This window comes from Pholcus phalangioides, unplaced genomic scaffold (genome assembly GCF_987345545.1).
Source record: "Pholcus phalangioides strain wild (caught in Gottingen) unplaced genomic scaffold, Ppha-v1.0 ptg000021l_1, whole genome shotgun sequence".
Taxonomy (NCBI): domain Eukaryota; kingdom Metazoa; phylum Arthropoda; class Arachnida; order Araneae; family Pholcidae; genus Pholcus; species Pholcus phalangioides.
In genome coordinates this window covers 6,875,764-6,890,717 of record NW_028301614.1, presented here as the reverse complement: position 1 = coordinate 6,890,717, position 14,954 = coordinate 6,875,764, and the positions used below count along the sequence as shown (strand labels likewise).

The following is a 14,954-nucleotide window of genomic DNA, read 5'->3' as shown; positions in this document are numbered from 1 at the left end:
TTTAAAATTAAAAAAAATCACGTTTTCATAATCAATAATTACAATATCGTTTTGTTACGATCAAATGTGGTAAATCGGCTGTTATCAAGGCCCGAATGTTGTTGTTGACCTAAAAAATTTTGAAAAATGACAGTAAAAAATGGCCAAAAAAATTCGAAAACATGCTCTAAAAATTCGAAAAAAATGCCTTAAAAACTAAAAGAATATTCCCCAAAAATGATGAAAAATGCGGTCAGAATAACAAAACAAATTTCTTTAGGTTATAATACAAATTTCGTTAGAAACTGAACCTGTCATTATATTGACTGGAGAGATCAAGAAACAAAAAATTCTTATAGTATCTTTGAGAGAAAATAACATTCATATTCTCAATATTAAATTTCATCAAAAATTGCCCGTGAAAACTTTCAAATAAACAATTCATAATTTATGAGTGAGCAATGATATCTAAAGACAAAATAGAAATTTCTGAAAAGACTTCTTCTCTCAACATCAACAGATGTAATTGGGAATATTTGTGGGAAGGGGATCTAATCTACTCAATCTGTGTTATAATTTCTCTTCAATTTCAGAACTTTTGGACGTTCCCGTAAAGACATCTCAAGAATAAGTCCACTTTTTTGCCCCATTATTTTTGGCTTTTTTTCCCTATATACATATAAACGGCATTACACTACACTATACAAACGTTTGATAAAAATTATTTTATAAAACTTCAAACAAATAAGCAACAAATTGAGCGTATCGGTTACACGCCTATTGTTGCATTTTTCAAGTTTTATAAAAAGAGCTTTTTTACAAACCTTTTATATAGTGTAAATACCGGCTTAATAACTACTACTTTACCGCACACCAACTCTGGTCATATACTGTATATCGCCATACGGCAATTTCCGAAGTGGATTTGGGTGGGAAATGAAAGCGCCATCTATAGGTGGTCGCCCCAGGCTCTGTAGGTAAAGAACTTGTTTCTGATGTTTTTTGTCCGGATTCGAATACGTGGACCTTGACGACTACTTTATTACCACTGCGTCACTCCAGCACTTGGACTCATAACTGGATTTATCACATATCCACCAATGAGCAAGCAATTCGTTAAATCTGTGGTCAGATGGCAAAATGTCACAAGTCACTTTTTCCAAAAAACTGAGGTGTTCACATTCTGGTGTCTCGTTCGTCAAAATTTTGGAAAGTGACAAAATTTCGTCCATCTCTTTCAGTTCATGAGGAACCAACGGAGGCAAATTGCAATAAGTGAAAAAGCCACAGTATCACATTTTTGCAAAATATTGTTTACAAATTTACTGTCGTGAAATTTTGAAAAAGTGACTTATATTACAGCCATCTGACATTTTGCCATTTTGCCATACAGCCATTTTGCCATCTGACCACAGAAATATCAATCGTCATTTGCAGGATTTAAATCCGATCTCATCAAGCAATAACAATTAGCCTATTTTTTTTCAAATTAAATTACATTTTTACGAGCAATGATTATTACAATGTCATTATTGAACCAAGGAAAAATATTTCAAACGGAAATGAAAAAATTTTCAATTTTGAAGAGAAAAAGTAGTCAAGAGGAGTTATTTTTGTTGTTGTTTTCGTCATTTTCGACGCTTTTTCAAATTCGTGTAACGAATTTTGTTAAGGTAAATGGGAGATAAATCCGGTTATTATGCATAACTAACCGACCATTTTAGTAAGTTTGATGAATTTCCCTAAATATCTATAACTTTTACCGGCAATCACGAAACCTTAGCGTCGTTGGTGAATTTGATAAACGCTAAAAAAGTTATTGCTTTTGCCGATGATTATGAATAATACCCGAGCGTCGTTGGTAAATATGATAAATCGTTCTAAATTCACCACATTTGCCGGTTATTACGCATAATCTCATTTCGTATTGGTGAATATTAAAAATCGCTCCTATTGCGTGATAAGGTTTATTATTTAGACGACCCTAATCGTGAGCCAGAGTCTGAACCGAATATAATGAACTCTGATTTAACGACTTTTTCCGAACATCCTCGAAATAACTCTTATAAACAACTTCTTATTAGACGAATTCTGATATCTTGATATAACAAACTCTTATTTAACAAATTTAACGATCACACCTGATATAACGAGCTGTAATTTAACAAATTTAACGATCACACCCTGATATAACGAGCTGTAATTTAACAAATTTTATGATCGTATCCCGATATAATGAGCTCCTATTTAACAAATTCTCCGATTAATTTAATAAGTTCATAATATGGGAGTACTATTGTGAAATTTGTTATTTTTTCTCCATTTTCGACGCTTTTTGGAATTCGAATAATGGATCTGATGTCAGATAATTCCGATTATTAGGGATAATAACCCACCATTTTGGTAAGTTCGCTGAATTTCCTTAAATATTTATCACTCTTTTGCCGGTAATTATTCATAACACCCAAGCATCTTTGATGAATTTGAGTAAATGCCAAAAAAATTATCATTTTTACCGATTATGCAAAAGCAATAAATTCGCTAAAGCAAAAAATTTGTTAAATAGGAGTTCTTTATATCGAGATCCGATTTCAGAATTTGTTAAATAGGAGTTCTTTATATCGAGATCCGATTTCAGAATTTGTTAAATAGGAGTTCTTGATATCGAGATCCGATTTCAGAATTTGTTAAATAGGAGTTCTTGATATCGAGATCCGATTTCAGAATTTGTTAAATAGTCGTAATTAAGGATGAATAGTTATAAGAGTTATTTCGCGGGAATATGTTCGGAAAAATTCGTTTGATCAGAGTTCATCACATCCGGTTTAGATTCTAGCTCACAAGTACGGTCATCTAAATAATAAATCTTGTCACGTCAACGGGTTCGTTCTGACATATTTAGCAATACGAAATGGTGACTATGCATGATAACCGACTACTGTGATGAATTTAGTACGATGTATCATGTTTACTTACGACGCTTGGGTATTACGCATAATCATTAAAAGTGATAATTTTTTTAGCATTCAATCAAATTCACCAAAGACGCTTGGGTGTTATGAATAATTGGTGGTAAAAGTAAAAAATCTGGTTTCGGAAAATTCAACGACAATAATTCATCGCTAGAAAAATTCACAGGCAAGAGGTCGACACAAGCCAGAGAGCTAGAAATGACGGAGTGAGTGAGTTAGTAATTGATACAGTAAGTGAGTGAGTGGCAGAGTAGTTAGTATTGGCGAGTGAGCGAAGAGAATGACAGAGTAAGTGACCAAGTGATTCAGTGTGTTGCAGAGTGAGTGACCAAGTGATTCAGTGTGTTGCAGAGTGAGTGACCAAGTGATTCAGTGTGTAGCAGAGTGAGTGACCAAGTGATTCAGTGTGTTGCAGAGTGAGTGACCAGAAGATGGAGTGTGAACAGAGTGAGCAACCTAGTGAGTTGATGACAGAATGAGAATAGTGACCTAATGAGTGAATTACTAAGTGAGTGACCTAATGAGTGAATTACAAAGTGAGTGACCTAATGAGCGAATTACAAAGTGAGTGACCTAATGAGTGAATTACAAAGTGAGTGACCTAATGAGTAAATGAATGACCTAGGGAGTAAATGAGCGACCTGGAGGTCAAGTGAGTAACCGTCCTATTGAGAGAGTGATAGTGACACTGTAAGTGAGTGACTTGGTAAGTAAGTGAATGACCTAGGGAGTAAGCGAGTGACTTAATGAGTGATTGATATAATGAGCGACCTAGGGAGTGAGTGACCCAGTGAGTTAGTGACAGAATGAGCTACCTAGTGATCCTAGTGATTGACTGCGTGACCTGGTGAGCGAGCGAGGAGAACTAGCTAGCTTTAGTGACACGCCGGTTTCGCTCATTCATTCACTCACACACACTCTGATTCATTGACTCACTCGTTCACTTGCTCACTCGATCATTAATTCATTCACTCAATCATTAATTCATTCACTCAATCGCTCATTCACTCGCTTGTTTATCCACTCACTCGTTCATTCACTCATGTCAAACTGAAGTCGATGAATATCATGACGATGAATTTCCCTGACACACGGATAAATTTTGAAAGGAAATTTATCAAACTTACCAAAATGGTCTACGATTATGCATAATAACTGGATTTATCACTTTTACCGTAACATCGTTATTGAATCGGGAAAAAGACTTCAAACGGGAATAAAAAATTGTTTCAATGATTTAAGTTTGAAAAAAAAAAAAAAGATTCCAGAGACTTATTTTGATGTTGTTTTCGTCATTTTCGGCGCTTTTTCAAACTCTGATAATGGATCGATGATTTCCCCACGTTAAAAATACCAAAAACATCGGAGCTTTTATCCGATGCTAATGTTATTAATTTATTTCTGTTTGAAGACAGCAGTGAAATATCGATCCGGAGCGAACATTACGGAGGTTATTTCGAATAAGAGAACAGCGTTATAAAGAGATTAAAGGAATCTCCTCTCTCTCGAGCCCTTGAAACCTTTAAATCGAATTTTCGCGAACGGCTTCTGCATTTAACACGTGATTCTTCGAGACGTTGTTGCAAAATTCGATGAGGAAAAGTGATTGCTAAAAGGTTGTTTTTTTTTGTCCTTCGTTATTATTTGTAAGCCGGACGCATACAGTCATGTTAATGGTCATTAAAGTTGGAAATCGTTTTTAACGATATTGATGACGATGGAATCTATGTCGATTTGAGAGGTTTTTCCCTCATCATTAAGCTTAAACTTGTTGATTAAATGATGCGGCGAAAACAGTTCATTACAGTGGGATGACTTGTGCTGAATGCGAGACCTAATGCTTTAAATTACTGCGAGGATTGTGGGTAATTTAAATTGATGTTCTTCAACCTTATACGCGTGCGGACTCGTGCGAATAGTTAAAACATTTCACGAACCGGTGGAAATGGGAAAGATAATTTACGGGCCGGAAAAAAAGAAAAGTAAATAATTATGAATAATCATTTGTGGACGAGCAAAAGATAATTAAATAGGGATAATTCGCGGACCAGCAAAAAATTGCAATTGTTATTTACAGGCCTGCAAAACAAGAAATAAGAAGGGAAAATAATTTTCGGACTTGCAAAAGGCAAATAATTATGAAAAATAATTTGAGGACCGGTAAAAAATAAACGATTGTGAATAACGATTTGTCGTCCGGCGAAAGGCAAATAAACAGGAGGGATAATTTGCGGACCGGCTAAATGTAATCAAATGGGAAAGACAATTTGATAAGCAGGCCACCAAAGAATTATAAATGGAAAAAAAAAATTTCGGACTTGAAAAAAGATTAAAAGGTAGGACTAATTTACGCACCGGTAAAATATTGATAAGAAAAATAATTTTCTAATCTTCAAAAGATAAATAAAAAAAAGAGCAATAATTTGCGGACCGGCAAAAAAATAAATATGACAAATAATAATTAAAAAAAATAAATAAGTAGGAGAGATAATTTTTGGATTGGTAAAAGATAAATAAAAAGGACGATAAATAAAAAAGACTAATTTGCGGACCGGCTGATTTCAAAAATAATAACTAATTTATAGCGAGAGAGAGACAGAGACAATATTTAATTTTTCATACCCGGAATCATGTAGCGTCTACATATTACATACTGGGCGAATTTTTTTTGTGAACCCGAAAAAAGTGCCCACGAAGCAGCACCGGGTTCGTGAACCAGCGATCCAAGAACACTAATCAAATTAATACAGTATATGCATACGCGAAGATTGTTCAAAAGAATAAAATTTCTAACATTGACTCTATAATAAAATTAAAATATGGAAAGCGATAAATAGAAAGAGAGAAATTCAGCTGCGATTATGAGAACTCCACAAAGAAAAATTATGGAAAAAATGCACCATCTCTGATCAAAAGAAAAATGTTAACAAAGTTTGCACCTCTGTTTATTGCACTTAAAGAGATTTACCCTTGACCATATCGATGCAATTTTTTAAGGTATCAATGATCAAAGTATGTGCTACTTTTTCTATTTGATAAGATGTTTAAAAATTTCGAAATATCGGAAAGACGTGAAAATTAACAAAAATCAGACATTTCAATCACTGCTATTTAATGGGATTTTTGTTTAAATGTTTACGTACAAAATTTTTCCCGATAAAGAATCAACTCTTTCAAGATGAAAAAAATATATCGTACTTATAGAGCCGTACTTTGTACTGAAATGACTCTGGAATATGTACCAAAAAAAAAATAAATTTGAATTGTGAACTCTTCGACCATACGTTTGATATGTACAGAGTGGACGAGAAGTCCAACCATAAGAAAGGTGTGGTTTGCCCTGAAACATTTTATGACTGACTCAGGTAGAGCTGCTGTATCTAACACTTTCTCAGGGCGAACCGAGTCTTTGACTCCCATAAGCTCCCTGTTCGATGCTGCTCCGTACATGCTGGATGTAAAATTGTTCGTATACTTTTTGATGACCTACAGTTTTAAATAAATTTAAAAAAAAGTTTAAATTTCACTCACTGGTGGAACTGTGAAACGAAACACTCGACATAACGAATAAAATGCAGCATAAAAAGTGCTAATATTTATGGCAATTTGCTCTAGTTTTATGTAGCGCAATTGTGCGCGTACAATATGCGCACTTTTTTAGATGTAGTGTTAGACTACCTTTACTTTTGCTACTAGACCTTTTAAATGTAGCTACCCGTTCAGATGTATCTCGAGCTAAAAAAAGATGCTCATATGAAAATGTAATATTTTATGTAGCGACAATTATCATAGACATTGATGAACTGTGTGTGTGTTGTATCTAATGTATTAAAGTCGAGTTTTTCATCGATGGGGGGGGGGGGTTTCCGATTTTCTGACTTTTGATGACAAGGGGGGGAGGAGGGGGTTTGGATAATGCTTACGTCATCAACCACCCTTATGAAAACATGAGTTAGGATTACGAGGGGCAGAGCTGACGACGAAATTTTGCTGACGGAGGGGGGGGGGGGTCAGCGTTTTGCTGACTTTTGCGGACAAGGGGGGGAGGGGGTCAAAAATGGCAAAAAATTTGCTTACGTAATACTTGAACGGCCCCTGAGTGATATTTGGTTTTTTTACTTTACCGAAAAACAAAAATAAATTGAAGGTTCTATTAGACAGGCACAGCTACTCCTAAAGAATAAGAGTGCTGAAATTGGGTAACATCAAATACCATTTGTACAAGTACTGCCTGTAGAAGCCGATAAAACTCTGGGCCATGGTAAGTATTTCAGTGCGAACCGCACCTCTTGATATAAATTTGTTGATTTGTCATTAATTTCTAAAATGTTCCCAGGACTTCTCTCTCTCATCCACTCGGCAGAATAAATTCACGATTAAATTTCCACGTTTCCAACTTTCTCTTTTAATCGGATTTTCTGTCACCTGGCTGACCCAGTTTGGTCGGTAAAGGGAGGTTGCACTATAGTATCGATCTTTCAATATCACCAATAACCTCAACTCGAAGTAGAACCACCCCATTGGTTTGACCATCAAAAATAAAGGAAATGACTCGAAACAGATTGGTTGATAAGTTCTTTATTAACACATTTGAATGCACAATGAGTAAATGAACATTGCCAACAGTGTCTTTAGATGACGAGAGCTAAGCGTAAAAAAAAGAAAGAAAACAAAGCAGTGTGTCTTTTCCTTCAGATCCATATCGAAGTATTTATTACAGCAGTTTGTGTCGATCACGTCTATATTTTCGATACGTGAACGCAGTCATTGAACACGCACTGCGCACAAGGACACAGCGGAACACTGATAATGTCCAGTTGTGAAGAAACGGTCAGTACACACGCACTTACATACATACACACGAGATCATTTTTTCGGCCGAACGACGACGACCAAGTGACCTCGACGACCACTTACTGGTATAAACAGACAGACATCGGAAACGACGCGAAATGAACGTATCGCATCCGGATATGGCACAAGACACTCACGAAGACGACGCACACAAAATATGTATGTGAGTATATAAGGAGTACGTATATGTGTAATATATAATGTAGGAGATAGAGGAAAAACAGATACACGGGATGGGCCACTGAGAGAAAAGTACCAATATCTATCATCACCAGTGTAGACAGAGATGGTGGTAAAACATGCCGGACGGGCCTCTTGATTGACACCATGATCATCAGAACCAGACCTAAAATCGGAAACAAAATGCCTTATTTAATTCGTATACAAATTTGAATTTTAAACGTAATGCTTTTTATCACAAATTTTCCTCAATCCCCCCCCCCCCCAAATATTGGGTGGTCATAAGTTAACTCTGCCGATACAGGAGCCCCTAGCGGCCGCAAAAATCTACGACGAACTTGAAATTCGAGAGTTTCATAGTATGCGCTCGAGAGTGACTGGAGGAAAAAGCCTCAGTTCCTCGCGTTTACGGCCGCAGCAAACATATTCCGGAAAAAAACCAAATAGAAACACCCACTTTCATGCATTTCAAATTGATCGGCGCAGTGAAAAACCGTGAATTGCGTTAGAACGGTACTAGTAGCATGATAAACGCCGGCGTTGTACGCAGACAAAGAAACGTGTGGAAACAAACATTACATAATTACTTCCGCAGGAAGTTTCCCACCGAGGGGTTAGCGCACCAACCTCTTGATGAGATCCTTTGTCTGCGTCATGCGTGTATAGTACTAGTCACCGTTCCAACACCATTCGTGGTTTTTCACTGCTCCGATCACTTTGCGATGCATAAAAGTGAGTGGCACCGTTTGAATATATTTTTTTAAATTTTGCTGCTGTGACCGTACCCGTGAAGAGAGCTGCGGTTATTTTCTTTCTCTTCATTCTCGAGTGCATATTTTGAAACATCTATATATCGAATTTCATTCGCATTCGTTTTTTTTTGCCGCTAGGGACTCGTATATCGGCAATATATATATATATACATATATATTGGACACCCTGCACATAGGCTAATATTCAATAAATAATAATATTGGCATAATTATAAATAAACTTACATCATATAATAAACAAATAAAAAGTAGAAACTAAAAAAGTGTAAAATTGTCTCGTTTTCGAGCATTGCTGTATTTCAGCACCCCCCCCCCCTTCCCCCGGTAGCGCTATGCACGGATTTTGAATGTTGTAGACCCGATTGCTCAAGATTTTTTTTTAAATGGAAGATCGGCTAACCTTTGCACTTTACAGTTGAAAACCACAGAAAACCAACTTCAGTTGACCAAGGCGTCCCAATGCTGGCAGTCAGCGCAAAAGCCGCAAAAAACCGTCGCAGAGTAGTTGCTTACAGTGAGCATGTGCGACCTTGGAGAAAAAATTGGATGATTGGATGAAAAAACTTTGGAGAAAAATACCCCTATTGAGACGGTGTAAAATTGCTGCCGATGACAATTCGCGAGCACTGTGGTGCTCTTTAGGAGTACTTTCTATGTGCTTGATTCTATATTCGCGAGATTGATACCAGTTTTGAATTAAACATTCATGATTTATGCTGATCATAGTTTGAGAATATGACCACATAGGTCAAACATGTTCAACCCATGGCCCCGAGGGTCAAATGTGGACTTCAGAGCCATCTGATGTTACCTGAGACATCAAACTTAATTTTGTAAAAATTAATGTGGTGCACTATATAGGTGGTGCATTTACACTTCATTTAAGTGACCTGTGGTAAAGCCCCATAGCACTCAAGCGACCCACGGCACATTTCTACATCACTCAAGCGACCTACGTCATATTTTCACGTGACTAAAGTGACAGTTGGCACAGTTGGAGAGCACTTAACCTTTTAAGCGGCATTGATGAGGTATCTTGTCTTCATAAAAGCCCCTTATTTTAGCACTGACAAGCCCAGATATTTTGTAAAGTTGATTTCCAAATGAAAAACTTTCCCTTAGTTTGCATCTTCTTAAAATCGGAAGAAAACCTACTTAATTAAAAAAGATATGAAATTTGTTTGAAGAAGGATTTAGTGATTTTTAATTGCCGCTTATAGAGAGTTAAATGACCCGCGACAAGTTTTCAAACCAATGAAGTGACCCACACACTCCTGAGGGTTGATCACCCCTTGACTCAAAAAATATTGAGAGAAGTCCACTCCGTACCCCATTTTCAAGATGCCAACACACGAACGGGAGGAAGGGAGCGTACGCAGGATCAACCATTGGAGAGGGGGGCCACAAAAATTTTCTTCCCGACAAAATTCGATATCAATCTTTCGATATTTCAATTTTTTCATCAAAATACAGTGTTAATGTTTTTCCTAATTTTTGGTCGCCTTGTGGGGGATGGCATGGGGCCCCCTGTGCCCTCCCCGATGGAAGGGAGACGGAGTGGATGAAACTCAATTGGTATTTATCTCCTGAGGATGAAACGACACTATCTCAACAACAGGATGAAACGGGAAAGGATGAATCTGGACGTCACCCTTTCCTCTCACTTGGGCTATGTCACCCCCCCCCCAGGGTGAGAACTCTTAGTGTACAATACTTATAAATTTTATTTCCCGAATACGTATGATTCTGGGGGGGGGGGGTGAGCAGAGAGAATTTCTCCCGTTAAAACATGGTTGTGGTATTTTGCCTAATGTCACCAAGGTCGACCTCGGATTCGCCAGAAGCAACCAATATTTCCGGTCGTAACTCAAGAAGTCCGTAAGTTGGAAAGTCGCTGTATATGTCGCTCTCGTAAACGCGTGTATTTTCTCCGTTGGTTACAGTCGTAAATTTCTCTCGTGCTCAACATGCTGCACATCTGAACTGAGACGAATTCACCGGTTGAATCGCTAGACGATAAATCATTTCAAAACTTCGGAAGTCATTCTCTCTCTCTCTCCATCCCATTCAGCGATAGAATAAACGTTATTTTTTTGTTATCTGTTATCCTGGATGAAAAAAAAAATAACAAGGATGTAGACCATAAGAGCTATAAAAAAATAAATATAATACGGAAACTGTTATCGAAACTGGTGCACGCCCTATACGAGTAGAAATATGCACGAGACAGGAACAATGCCCTGAAAAACAAGCACTCGTTCTAGTAGCCATTGAAATATTAAAAAAGACGAGTATGTGTGTGTGTGTTTTGTGCGTGTTTATATATAACTCCACTATACGAGAAACGTTGATAAGAAGAATAAGGTAAGGATAACACAAATGTTATCAGAGGAGAAAAAAAGAAGGATTTTTCCACTTGAAATAGTAAAAGATAACCGAAGTAAAATCAAGGAGTGTTTGTTTCACGACATCAAAGTTTCATGGATGTTTGTGAAAACGGAAAAAACAGAGAGAGAGAGAAAGTCTCTTACAAAACGAAATTTTAATAGCCCAAATCCCCTTTAAAACAAAATACAGTTAAGACAAAATCCTTGGCAATATGAAATATCAGTAAGACGATATTACAACGTCCTTCTTGGCAAGACGAAATCATCAGAAACCAAAATCCTTAGACATCAAAATTCTGACAAACAAAAATTATTGTCATCCCGAGAAGACCCAGCAATCTAAAATTCTGAAATTCCGACAAGCTGATATGCCTAACAGTACAAGTCGAAGTCCTCACTCACAATCCTGAATCCCTTCAGCATGAAATACCCCAAAAAGAAGAAATTCTGACAAACCAAAATGCTGGCAATACCGAAATCTTAAAAAGCCGAATTCGTGGTATAAGTTGAAACCCTATTACTCCTGAACCACGACAAGCCAAAATTCCTGTCATCCAGAAATATCGACAAGCCGAATTTCTGGTAAGTCAAAACTCTGACAGTACCGTAATTCCGACAACCTGAAATTCCTGACGTTACAAAAGAATCGACGGTACTAAAATCCCTACAAGTCGAAATTCTCACTCACAAACTAAAATTTCAGATACCCGGAATCCCCGACAAGCTGAAATTCTGGCACCACGAAATGCCGACAAGCTTTCGAAATGACCACTCATAAACTAACATCCCAAACCAAGACAAGCTGGAGTGCTGGCAATATTCGAAATCCCGACAAGCCGAAAAACTCAACAAATCAAAATCCTAATCGTAAGCGAATACAGGGGTGAGGAGGGAGACGTTCAGGGGAAAAAAATGTATTTCTTCCTATTGGCATAGGCGAGAGGGCGGAGGTGGACATTCACCCCCCCCCCGTTCACTATGCATACTCAGTGATTTTCCCTCCCCCGTCTGTATCCGCTTATGGTAACAGTAGGCCACGGAAACTGGACATTTCATCCACGACATTTCGCCTGCCCTGACCTTATTAGTGATCGAATGAGTGATTAAGTGATCATATCATACACAACACTAGATACGCACTCAGACTGTTAGGTACACACCATTACAATTCCGGCACAACTCGCTAGGTAGTAAATTGCCTATGGCGATAGACCTGAGTTGTGCTCGGTGGGAAGAAGAAGAAGAAGATCATATGAGTGACTATATGGTCACGCACTGTGTCACTATACGGCCACTCGTATTAGTGACAAATGAGTAACTGTATGAGTGATAAAGTGAGTGATCGTATGAATGACCACTTGGTCACCAGGGATGAAATGACGAAGACGAAATGTTGAGGGCGAAATGCCGGAGGTGAAAGTTCAGTAAACTGTAAGCCATAATCCACGACAAGTTAAAATCCTGGCAGCACGAAATACCTACAAGTCAAAATCCACGTCGTTCCAAATCCACGACAAGCTGAAATACTGGGACCATGAAATCCTGACAGACCAAAATCCCTGTCATCCCAAATCTACGACAAACTGACATCCTTGTCATCCCGAATCTACGGCAAGCTGAAATCCTGGTAGCCAAAATCCCGAAAAACCAAAATACCTGTCATTCCGAATCCACTACAAGCTGAAATCTCTGTTATCCAGAATCTACGACAAGCTAAAATCCTGATTGCACGAAATCCCGACAAGCCATAATCCCTGTCATCACGAATCTATGACAAGCCATAATCCCTGTCATCACGAATCTATGACAAGCCATAATCCCTGTCATCACGAATCTATGACAAGCCATAATCCCTGTCATCACGAATCTATGACAAGCTGAAATCTTGACAATACCTAAATCTTGACAGAGAGAAAAACTTCGTGCTTAACGTTAGGAAAACGTACTTAGAATGTTAGAAATTTTGTTGTGTTGAGATATCGGCTGACAGAATTATTACGGAAACCAGAACACTTAAAATAGAACAAACCGGTGATAGAAATTCTTGTGGAATGATTAGTCAAATTTTATGAGATAATAATAAATAAAATTTTCGGAGGATCTCGGAAGATTAATTTCACCATCGAAAGAGAGACGATGATTCATTTCCCAAGTCTGTGACGATAAGACGTTTCAAATTTAGTTTTGAAGGTCCTCGTTTTTGCAGAGACGGGGTCAGTTTGTTTTCGAAATGGACATCGAAAATTGAGTTCCTTGACCTATTTAATGATGGAAACGGTTTTCCATAATGTAGCTCTCGATAAAGTAAGCGCGTTATCAATGGCTTCCCTTCCTAAAATAAAAAAAGAAGTAAGTCAGTGGAGTATTGAAGGAAGAGATTATTTTATAGATCAGGGGTCACACTAATATTAATGACAGACCACGGTCCGGAAGCGAACCGCATTTTTTGCGGACCTTGACTGGATAAGATAACCGTAATGAACTCTATTTTCCATCGGCATCATTTCTTGATGGAGAACTAATCACGTGCTAAAGTCTTTGTGTTTTGACGGTTCTGTTCTCAAAATGGATCCCTACTATTAATTTAAAACGAAATAGTTAACCCTTAACCAGAGGTGCATTTATGGTTTTTTTTCGCTTTAGAGCTGCGCGAATCTTGCCGCCCTTCTCCCATTCTGAGAAGTCCCATATGCGAAGAAAATATTGTCCAAAATTAGCCCATGGGTAAAAAAGGGTTACACACAATGTTCTTCACCTATGAAGCCTAAGAATCGAATCAATCTTATTATTTTCAGCTTTGTTTTTTCAATATACATTTTACTACATAATCAGTTTCAATTATCTTAAAGCAGCGGTTCTCAACCTTTTCTGACTCGCGGAGCCCTTTTCAGTGTATAATTTCTATGACGGAGCCCTGTTTAACTCGAGGAGCCCTTTTTAGTATATTATTTATGTGGCGGTACCCTTTAGGCTTCTTTTTTTGTTTGTTTATCAAATTTATTGATTTGTTTTATTATTCTCGAGTGACCGCGGAGCCCCTGGGAAGTGCACACAGAGCCCCAAGGGCTCCGCGGAGCACCGGTTGAGAGCCACTGTCTTAAAGGAAGCCCCACGAAAGGTCCTGGCCCGTCAAAAATTCCAGTATAGCGGGTCCGCTGTCAGGATGCGAGGCCTATACGAAGGAATTGCGTGATTTCTGCTTGAGCATTTCTTCTTGAAAAACATTATTACACTGTGTTAAAGATGATTACGAATCTAAATTCAAACAATAGTTTTGGGTCTGATTCCCGTATTGGCAACTTGTAATTTTTTTCCCTGCCCTCATTGTATTCCGGGATCGTAAAATTCTAATACTTACAGAGTGTCCCATGGATTCGTGAATAATTTAAAAATTGAAGGAATTGATATACATCTGAAAACGGTTTGAGGGGAAAAGTCATTCTATTATAAAAGGGTTTTTTTTGTACGGAAAAAAGAATTTAGTTCAAATTTTCGTCTATAGAGGATGCTGCAAGGAAGCAAATCGCTGGGAACATGCGCAAATCAAAATCCCATTTCCTATAAATGCAGGATGCACTACAGTCGAATCCCGTGTTAACGAATACCGTTATAGCGAAAAAATCTCGTTTTAACGAAATCTTTTCTAATCCCCAGATAAGTTTAAATAGGAACAATGCAAAAACCTAGAATCTCTTTATAATGAAATTGCGTTATAACGAAGTGATTTCTCCGGTCTCTTAGAGTTCGTTATAACGGGATTCGATTGTATTAATAGCTCCATTCCTGTTAATGGCGCTTACATACTACTT

General features: G+C 37.7%; 1 protein-coding gene across 5 annotated transcripts in view; it reads right to left on the bottom strand.

Moving 5' to 3' along the window:
- Positions 1-7,515: 7,515 nt before the first annotated feature.
- Positions 7,516-14,954, bottom strand: part of tei (irregular chiasm C-roughest protein teiresias) — a 311,660-nt gene continuing 304,221 nt past the window's right edge. For 4 of the 5 annotated variants that reach the window (XM_089249065.1, XM_089249070.1, XM_089249066.1 and 1 more), the window contains one exon: positions 7,516-8,151. The gene's annotated coding sequence lies outside the window, so the exon portion shown is untranslated. The remainder of the gene's footprint in view (positions 8,152-14,954) is intronic. The other variant, XM_089249068.1, reaches the window with a different exon arrangement.